We start from the raw sequence: 10,230 nt of genomic DNA, 5'->3' as shown, positions 1-10,230 counted from the left end.
CACTTTCTTAAGTTGCAAGGTACCAATGGCTAAAAAACTGCTAACTACATAATTCTCAGCCTCGTGGATACCCTGCTGTGTCTCCAGCTGACCCTAAAGCTCTGTTTTCTTTTATTTCAAAATATACTTTACTCATAGAAAGAAATCTTTGGTACATGTACAGTTAATGAATCTGTTCAGATGTATATTTTCTTTACTTTCAGAGGACAAATTAAGATGTTGATTTTGACCATTCTCTATGTTTACAGTCAACCCCTTGGCCTATAGCTGAGGCGTCAGTGGGGCCCAATTACTGAATGGACCCCTGCTTTTCTGGCAGAAGGATCTTACACAGTGGTCTTTCCCCACCGTGCCTTGGCGGCAGCTACCCCAAGCTTCAGCACATCCCTCCGCATGTAGTCCTGGATCTTGGAATGGGCTAGTCTGCAACACTCAGATCAGGGCCAACTCTTTCAACTGGAAGACCAGCAAGTTTCGGGCAGACCAAAGAGCATCTTTGACTGAGTTGATGGTCCTCCAAGCACGGTTGATATTTGTCTCAGCGTGTGTCCCGGGAAACAGACCGCAGAGCACGGTGTCCCACGTCATGGATCTGCTTGGAACGAACTTTGACAAACACCACTGTATTCCTCTCCAGACTTTCTTTGCAGAGGTACATTCCAGAAAGAGGTGTGTGACAGTCTCACCCCCTCCACAGCTGCTTCAAGGGCAGAGTGTGGTGGTGCAGACAGTCTGGGCATAAACAAGGGATCTCACAGGCAGTGCCCTTCTCACCACCACCAAGCCATATCCTGGTGCTTGTTTGAAAGTTCTGGCAATGAGGCAATCTGCCAAATAGCTTTGACAGTCTGATCAGGGAACTGCTCAACAGGGTCCGCCCTCTCCTTTTCCCAAAGGGTCTCAAGGATGCTATGTGCTGATCACTTCCTGATGGATTTGTGGTCAAAGGTGTTTTTCTTCACAAATTTCTCCACAAAGGACAGCGGGTCAGCTGGTCAGACTGGTAGGACTTCCTGCAGCTATGTTCATCCAGACTGCGATGAGTATATAACACTCCCACATTCTGCAAACCACATCACACACGAGACAGCCATATCTCATCTTATTCTGAACCAAAAATTTAAGCCAAGTAAGAAGAGAAAAGTAAAGCTTAATTTTCTTGTACAATCTAAATTGCAGTTAAGTGCCTAGTCCTGCTTCTAATATGTGTGCTTGTGTACCTTTACTCTAATAGCTACTGAACACTTGAGTAAGAAGCAATGTCATAGGAACATCACATCATATGGAACTAGAACACAGATCTGTACCAGAAATGCACTCTTTTGCTATCTCTTCTATGTTGTTATGTTCAATGAAGCCTGTTAATGTTCACTCACCTGACTGTTGACCTGATCTTACTACAAGGCATATACTGTAAGACACATAAAGATTACACCATCCATCTAATAATGAGCATTGATATAATTTCCTGAGTTGATTTCACAGCCTCAAACTCTCTGTGTCAAAAACTTAATCCTATCCTTTAACATCTTGTAACTTGTCAAGACAATGGATCATAGCCCAAAATTACTGTTAAGACATTTTAAGTAAGACATGTTTTATTAAAAACAACAGTTTCAGAAAAACATACAAGCCAAAGATGGCTCGGAATGTAAACTCTGAGAATGTAATTCAATAAGTATCTGGAAAATTCCTGTGTGCATTATGCTTAGTCCCAAGAGAGACCATGAAACATTTGAACAAGAAGGATGTCAAGGAACTTCCGACACACATACTTCACAAGAATAGATACAATGCAAAAACTGAACTGTAATCTTCTGTGGTTGTCGAGATAATGGAAACCAATTACCACTTCCTCAATTTTTTTATTACTAACAAATTCACTTCTTTTTTAGCCTGACAAAGCCTGGTTAAATGGTTCTTTTCTCAAACATTAATACATTGACACTGGAAAAGATATCCACAAGGGAAAGGTTAACTTTGTTGTGACCAATAAGGCAAAGGGAGAGGGGTTTAAATGAAGAAGGTGAGGCAATTCTCCTCCCCAGAGAACCCCTACAGTGAAGAAACAGACCATTAGGCCCAATGAGACCACACCGAACCTCCAAAGAGTATCCCACCCAGATCCATTCCCCTACCCTATCACTCTACATTTCTCCTTACTAATGCATATAACCTACATATCCTGAACATTATGGGCAATTCACCTAACCTACGGACTGTGGGAGGAAACCCATGCAGACATGGGGAGACTATGTAAACTCTAAACAAACAGTCACCCAAGACTGGAATCGAATCCAGGTCCCTGACATGGTGAGGCAGCAGTGCTAATCATAGAGCCACTGTGCTTCTCATCTGGGAGTATAGCAATTTCAGAGTGTCCTGCCCGGAACCATAAAAAAAAATTGGCAATCCTTGTCCTGTTATAATTATCATCGACCATGAAGTTCTGTAAATAAAAAAAACTGTGTTTACTAAGATTTAACTACTACATTGTGTGTCAGTGCTTCATACACTTGTATCCTCCTTTATGAAGAACATTTAAAGCTGAACTCAGCTAATCCCATGCAGAATAATCATATTCCCCTTTAGATCAGGACACAAGAATACTACACTGAACCAAGAAACAACTAAATAGAAGCTCCTTCAAATTTCTCTTATCCTGATTGAATGGAAGGAAAAGCTTCACTTTGAACAGATTAAGAAATTTTTTTGTTCCCAGATTAAGGGCAACATTGACAAGGCTGTATTTATTGTACTATCTGAGAGATTAATGATGGATCTTCTGCTTACAGTGCTACAATCCTCATTGCAATCTGTTCTCGACATTCCCATAGCACAAGAAAATCCTTCAGCAGAAGCTTGTTCACTAGACATGGAGAGAAGAAAGGGATGGCAAGCTCCAGCAATAATAATCAATGCTTCCATGCTGTTACAGAAATCTGGCTTCTGGGCCCCAACGATTCTCATTTTATGGACTTGCAAGAATGAATACCTATCCATTGTGCAGACTGACAAAAGGAAGTTGCTGTCAGCCTTGTCTTTGAACTTCATGTCTGAGGCGGCCGCACGTGACCTTTAAGATCCATTTGCAATAAGCAATGATGCATTTCAGTCTCTACCTTGCAGGAAGATTGACGTCACCTTTGCCACAGATCAAAAAAAGTATCAAAGTGACCAATGGTACCATAGTGCCAGTCAGTGAGTTGGAGCTGAGTTAGGACTTGAGGTTTTAATTTCATCATAACGTGCAGCAAACACAGCCAAGCTAGTCACAAAGCAGGCAGCACAGTTTGATCACTCAAAAACAAGTATGAGTGCAGTGATCCAGATTAATCCTCAGCCGTTCCTTCCAATACAGAAAGGACACAATGTTCGCACTGCCTGCCAATTTAAATGATAGCAATGAGCAACCCAGGGCTGAATAGGAAGAGTGATTGTGACACGAAAAGGCAGGCACAGAGCTCCAAGATTTCAGTGCAGCACAGGAGACCTTAAAGCATGTGGTGGTCAGGAGGAGAGAGATTCTTTGCCCACTTAGACCAGATGCTTCCTCTTATTTGTGTATGTTGTTTAGAAGGTCTTGACTCTGCCTGGCAGTTTGCAGTCTGCTTTGGGCCTACAAGTTGCAAACACAGATAAATCTGTTAGTTTGCTAAAATGTCTAATTTATAACTTGTAATTAGCTTTACTGTTTTAAATAAACTAAACCACAGAGTAAACCAATTCCTGATGAGTGATTCATTACTAGACAATTATTAGTAACATGACAATCCCAACAGAGAGAAAGATAGCCATCATTGTAAATGCAAGCATTGTAACTCTGTGGGTCTATGTGGAATACAGGAAGAAATTCAACAGATTTATCACATCAACTGCAATGTGCTTACAATTACATCACAAGCCCAATGCAATGCTCTATTTCTCACACCCTCTTCACTCATATCAAACTTTTTGCCTTGAGAATACCAGTTAGGTACTCCATTGGAATACTCTTTAGAACCATAAGGTCTGGCTATGCTAATGCAGGATTAGGCCAAACTGCGATTATAACAGAATGCTATCAAAACACCATGAACATGTCTTTCTCATCACCTCAAATACAGAATGTTGTTTCACTCTTCTGCTAATTTTATTCTGCAAAGGAAGGGCATTTTTTAGATAAAGGTGAAACAAAGTGCATCAAATATACTTCCCTATTTGCCCCCGTGTCTGTAAGCATTTCTTCTCTCGTGCTTCTCCTTTGTGATAACGCATGCTGTGCACTTTCCAAGCCTAGCCGACTCTTTCTACAATTCACAGAGTCTGTGCGATGGCTGGCAGCTGGGTCTCATTAGAAGTTGTTTGATACTCAGTGCCTTATAACTTCATGACAAAGGCACCAGAATTCAAAGGTCTCCCTTTCTCTGAAAAGTTACTGCAATTGCTTCAATTCTATCTGCTGAAATGGTGTCAAGAAAATGGTACCTTCTTACTACTACAGCCACTTAGTCAGGGGTTTGAAAGGATCAAATATGATATGACGTTGGCTAAGAGTAGTTCCATCTGGACCATCATGGAAACATTGGTGAGGTTTTTGCACATTACCTTGCATTGGAGCAGAAAGATAGGTCACAATGAGGGAGACATGACCTGCTGGTATGTTGAAACTCTACAGAGGTGTCTGCAGTGGGTTGTTCGGTTGTGATCTCCTGTGCGGCAGTCCCACTGGGTAGTATCGTGTTCTGCTCCTGGGAACTGGAAACAAAGTAGGCGGGGGAACTTAATGGGATGCGAGGCAAAAAATACGGTTCCTCAGTCAGTTTTCAAACGTTAAAGGCGGTCGGGTTTCATGGCCACAAGTATAAAGAAATCCATTTGCATACGCTTGCTTGTTGTGCTCGCTTATTCAACAGTCGGCTCAAGTTTCTTTCCCTTGAGTTCGACTCGAGCAAGATTCATGACTGAAGAGATGTGACCTGCAGCAGGCGAGGGAGTGACCCTTCCTGGACTTTGGAGTGAACAGTCACTGCTTTGTCCAAAGTTGTCTTAGATAGATGGGCATGGGGGATGACTAAGGTAGGGAGGGAGGCAGGAGTCTAATAGGTACAGACCCAGGAGCAGGCCAAGAGTGGAGGTTTGTCTGAGGAAGGAAGGACCTAAATGTTTTGGCGAGGCCTCTGCTTCAAGTGACCTGGTGGTGCTTCTGGCTTGTAGGGAGTGAACAGCTGCCGAGGTAACCTTTAAATATTGCAGTAGGACCTGGAAAACCACAAGGTAACAGTGCAGGCTCCACCTCTCCCTGCTCCAGCTACCAGATTTGCCTGATATCATGCATTTGTAATCAGCTGACATCTGCCCGAGCTTGAGTTGACCTCCATCAGACTGGATGTGCTACCCCGTTCCACACATGCCACCAAACTTGTGCTCCAGAATCCACTATCCATGAAATTGTGATTGCATTGAGATACTCTGCCTCCAGGGGGTGCTGTTAGAGTTAGCTCTGTCCATGGCAGAAAGCCCCACCAAGGGTCAGAATCGTATCCCTGGCTGAAAGAACCAACAGCCAGGATGGAAATTGGGTGCTGGGCACACAAGGGCAGACGACATGGCGCCAACCAGTATTTTACCACTAGCAACCAATTAATAGGCCATCACTGAGGACATATCTAGCTGAGGACATGTCTCTCAAAAATGCAGGTCCAACCAAACAGCTGCAAGGCAGGGCAGCCCTGGCAATGCCACTGTTGGAGCTGGCTGCTGTTGAGGCTGTGGGAAGGAGAACGGGTGGAGCATCTCCATGTTGTGGCCCCTTTTGAAGATGGCAGACTCTGTCAATCAGTGGCAGATGGAGCATTGCCCTGGCTGGGCAATTCAGCCCGCAGAAAGAAAGGCTCACCCCATCCCACAACTAGTATCTATCTCCCACCCCACCCCAAGCCACTAGGAGGCCACATTGGTTAACCGAGACAATGCAATTACCTGGCCCATTAATCAATCAAATAATTGGTTTAATTGGCTGCCCACCTCCAGTTGCTAGGCAGCCAGGCCACTGATCTTCCCTCCATTGAGAATACCCTGTGATCATCGCAAGAAGCCAGATTCCTCTTATGAAAGTTTCCACCATCTTCTCACGTGATGTCCTGCTGCTACCCCACCCATCTCTAGAAGGCTGATAAATTTCAACCAAAATGTCTTCCTGAAAACTACTTTGATACAACTAACCCATTTTTCCACACCATTACTGAACTGTACCTCAACCTTCTGAGACATTTTGAGCAAATTCTCGTACTTTCTGGGAAAATACATATATTTGTGGATTATAAGAATTGAGGATTTAGACCATTCATGAATTGCAAAGGATTTACTATGTGACATTTTACTAAACATGAATGCTCAGTGGTCAGAAGAACTAAGTATCGCCTGCTGTTTATAAAAAAAAGACAAGAGACTTTTATAGAAATGCTTTTAAGGGATTGCTTTATGACCTTAATTGTTAAACAAGCACTTTCGAAGAGTCCTTGTGCTGGCATTTGCCTAGCAACAGTCTCTGAACTTTTGGTTTTCATTTTGCCACAGACCTGGGAGTTCTTTAGACGTGCATCAGCTTGCAAGCAAGAAATGTTACCTGAACTGAGGGTCTTCCATCATCATATAATGATCTAACAGCAACATTATTTCTCATCAGGAAACTGAAGGAAATCTGAGAAAAGTCACCTCATTTTATTTTTTTAGTTTGGACTGTTGATCAAAAAGTTTTGTCATTCATCATTGCTCTGCAGAGCTGTGTATCTCACTCTGTCCGAATATGAATGTGCTTGTAAGTTTGTGTGTGTTGGGGTGAGGGCAAAATTTAATTTAATCCTGCAAAGCTTAGTTGTGAATCAGTTTGCCGTGTTTAAACCATCAGTTTGATTCTAACAAATGAGCTATTTTTGAGTTTATTAAAAAACCTGGTACAGGTTTCTTTTGTTCTAGTTAAATGAAGTGAAACAAATTGATGATTTTAGGGATTGAATTAAATACTTACACTATGTGTACCTTGTGGAGTAGTGAAGCTTCGTTTCCAACACATCCTTCCATCACTGTCACACCATGATTGAAAGTGATTGTATTCAGGTCACAATTCTCCTCTACTACACAATTCCATGAAGGAAGAGTCTGATATTTTGCAGCTAATGGACAATGCAAACTTGGTCTCCAGACAGCAGGTTTCTCCCATTTTATTGCCACTGTCTTTTGTTCCCCCCCACTCATGCTTCATGGTTCACCTCTTTTTACAAAGCCTTTACCTGTTACCCAAATCATAATTACTTGAGGAGATAAGATATCAGATGGAAGACTTTTACCACTGCTGTTTTCTTTTACTAATGCTACAAACATGGCTTCTTCAAATTGTGTCAATGTGCTACAATCTGTGTGTCCTCTTCCCATGCTTGCTTTAGTTACTAGCCATCTTGACCTGTAAATACAGAGTAAATACAGTGTCCACTCTGTATCCCAGCATATGTGAGAGTAAACGACTTGTCCTGGACATTTTGGTCACCTTCAAATTGCCCAGTTTGAATGTTACAATGTAATATTATGATCAAAGCTAGCAAAAAGGGCACCACTGTTGATTTCTGTCCAAACATCTATCGGTAATGTCCTTTTACAATTTCATAATTACATTGTGTTTTGCTTCTGGCCAGTATTAAAATGGCTCTCCCAAATTTCATAAACACATCCAATTTTACACCCAATACTCAATGGTCACCACACAGAACAAAGAAATCTATTTGACACAGAGCAGCTTAATTGGGCAGAAGGCAAACGTTTGGGTTCCCACTGGCAGGTTAAAGATAAGCATTTAAATTCTCAGACCGTTCAGGAAGGTTAGCTTAAGGAATTACATTCATAGGCACGATCCGGTTGGCCAAGAGCAGAAAGCACGTTCATAAACCCAACTATATATTTGAGACACCTGGGTGAAAGGACAGCTTTCTTCCTTAAAACTCCAATAAATATAAACTTCTTCAGTTATATTCTTCATAACAAGCCATTTTCTTGCCCAGTGCTTGCCATGTTAGAGGTGAAGCTTCTCCATGTTGATCCACCCATGAGAATTCACAGTGATACACCGTCTGGCTTGAGGTTATTAAATGCTTAAAATGTAAGGGTCAACAGCCTGACCAAGTGAGGCATCCAACTCCACTAGGGCCAGATAAACAAGACTGAACTTGAAAGGGAGTTCAACTCAAAAGGCCATATTTTGTGGCTGGGTCCCAGCCCTTTGCAAGCTGTTGATGAAACACTATCAGATGTTTACATTCTCCTGCTGAATGTTGTAGCTCCTATGATGTCTTAAGTGTGAACCCTGATAGATGTGTGAGAGGCAATGCCACAGTGGAACCACTGGAACTACACTCGATGCTGCAAAGAAGTGACAGACATTGATTGCACAAGTCATCTGATTGAGATGCCTGGCACCCAAACTCCTCTGTGACAGTCTCTGCATTGGTAACCTGACATTGCTAACTCAACTCATAGAAACATGCTACACTGAGAGTGACATACACCCTGGCCGACAGCTACACATTATTCATCCTCTGCAGCACTGGAGGTAACTTCCCCTCAGCCTTTTCAGTAAGTGTTGGTCTCTGCACACAACTCTGTCCAGCTCAGACTGCCTTCATCAGTGAGAATGGCCTCTTTGTTGCTTCCCTTATCAAAAAGAACTTCACTTCTGTCCTGGATGGTCTTCAGAAGAATGTCTGGGGATGCATCGCTAAAGCACCACTCTTCATTTTACCTGGTTTCTGACATCTCGAGGGATGGTTAGGAGAATCAGCAGATGTTGAATGATACTCCTGGATTGTAAAAAGGAGCTGGCATTTACCGACTAGAAGGCTACAGAGGGGATCAGAACTCAAGCGCATATATACAACGGCTGAGAAAAATGCTATTTTCTAGGAAAATCCACCCAGTCTGCAAGCAGAATCCTACCCAAATTTATACGGGCCTTGCTACTCATCATGGTAATGTCACTGCAATACTAATCCAGAGACCAAGCTGATGTCCTGTGCTCATGTGTTCAAATCAAAGGGTAGATTTTAAATTCAATTAACAAATCTCAAATATAAAGCTAATCTCAGTAATAATGACAATGTCAACAAATATCTCCATCTCCCCTCTTCACTCATAGTTTATGATGAATGCCAGGAAGACTTAATTTTTGAGATTAGCCAAACAACACAGAATTAGAAATCTTGGAATAAGCAGTTGTTAAGGCACAGAATAACTTCCAAATAGGATGCTAAACAAGAATATTAACAAGTAAATGTCCTCTGAATCACAACTGGGAGTACAGGTGGTGACACTATGGCTTGCCAAGGTGTAAAGGAAATGATAGATACCTTTGAAACAGCACTGAAAGCCTTTGACAATGGAAAATCTTTGATCAACAAAGTCTATTCAATTCTTATACTACAAATCCACAAAATACATACCTGACAAAAGACTATAGCAAGTGGAACAAACATCAAGGTCCTTGACAGCACTGCTGAGTAGAAAAGTCTCTCTGACACAGTGCTCAGCCATTAAAGTTTTATCTGACACACTTTAAGTCGTTTTCAGAAACAGGACTCAATCGCTGAAAAGCAAGGAATCAATACACAAAAGGTTAATGAGGTCGAATAGTTTACAGTAGAAAGAAAACCTAAAATAAGCCTAAGGGGAGTACATGATCTGCACCTAGATTTTTGGCAGGAGAATACTTATGTAAATTTTATCTCAGCAATATCAAGCTAGACACCGGTACCAGTATCATTGTATTATCAAATTGTGAACAAGTGGTTGAAAAACCACTGTTTGCAGCTGACAATAGTGCAACTATATTGTCCGGACTCAGTTGCATTTAAAATTAAATGTGTGCGATAAGCAACTCTCCAACATTAGGGACACCAAACAGTAGAAAGTTTGTGCATACACAACAATTAAGAATTCTCATGTTTGAGTAGGAAATGCATGCCTTCCCTTCAATCTTCTTCAAATAGTATTTAAGCTAGCTAAAGGCAAGAAACAACTGGTGCAGGAGAATCTGCTAAAGGAACAGCCATTCACGAATAACCAATAGAAGATGTCATCAGCCTCCTTAGACTCATAGTGGAATGTAAAGAGAAGGCAGCATCCATTGAGGCTAGCCAAATTGGCTTCAGATATTTGTTTCATATTGTCAGCAAGGTAGGAACTTGTAACTATACTGGATTGGCA

General features: G+C 41.8%; 1 pseudogene; it reads right to left on the bottom strand.

The window, feature by feature from the left end:
• Nucleotides 1-326: 326 nt before the first annotated feature.
• LOC148148337 (uncharacterized) lies at nt 327-8,784 on the bottom strand (annotated as a pseudogene).
• Nucleotides 8,785-10,230: the final 1,446 nt, after the last annotated feature.

Source organism: Chiloscyllium plagiosum, unplaced genomic scaffold (assembly GCF_037043375.1).
Source record: "Chiloscyllium plagiosum isolate Xiang-an unplaced genomic scaffold, Cpla_swu_hap1 HiC_scaffold_13, whole genome shotgun sequence".
NCBI lineage: Eukaryota > Metazoa > Chordata > Chondrichthyes > Orectolobiformes > Hemiscylliidae > Chiloscyllium > Chiloscyllium plagiosum.
The sequence above is the reverse complement of the archived record's forward strand: the minus strand, read 5'-3'. Positions and strand labels throughout refer to the sequence as shown.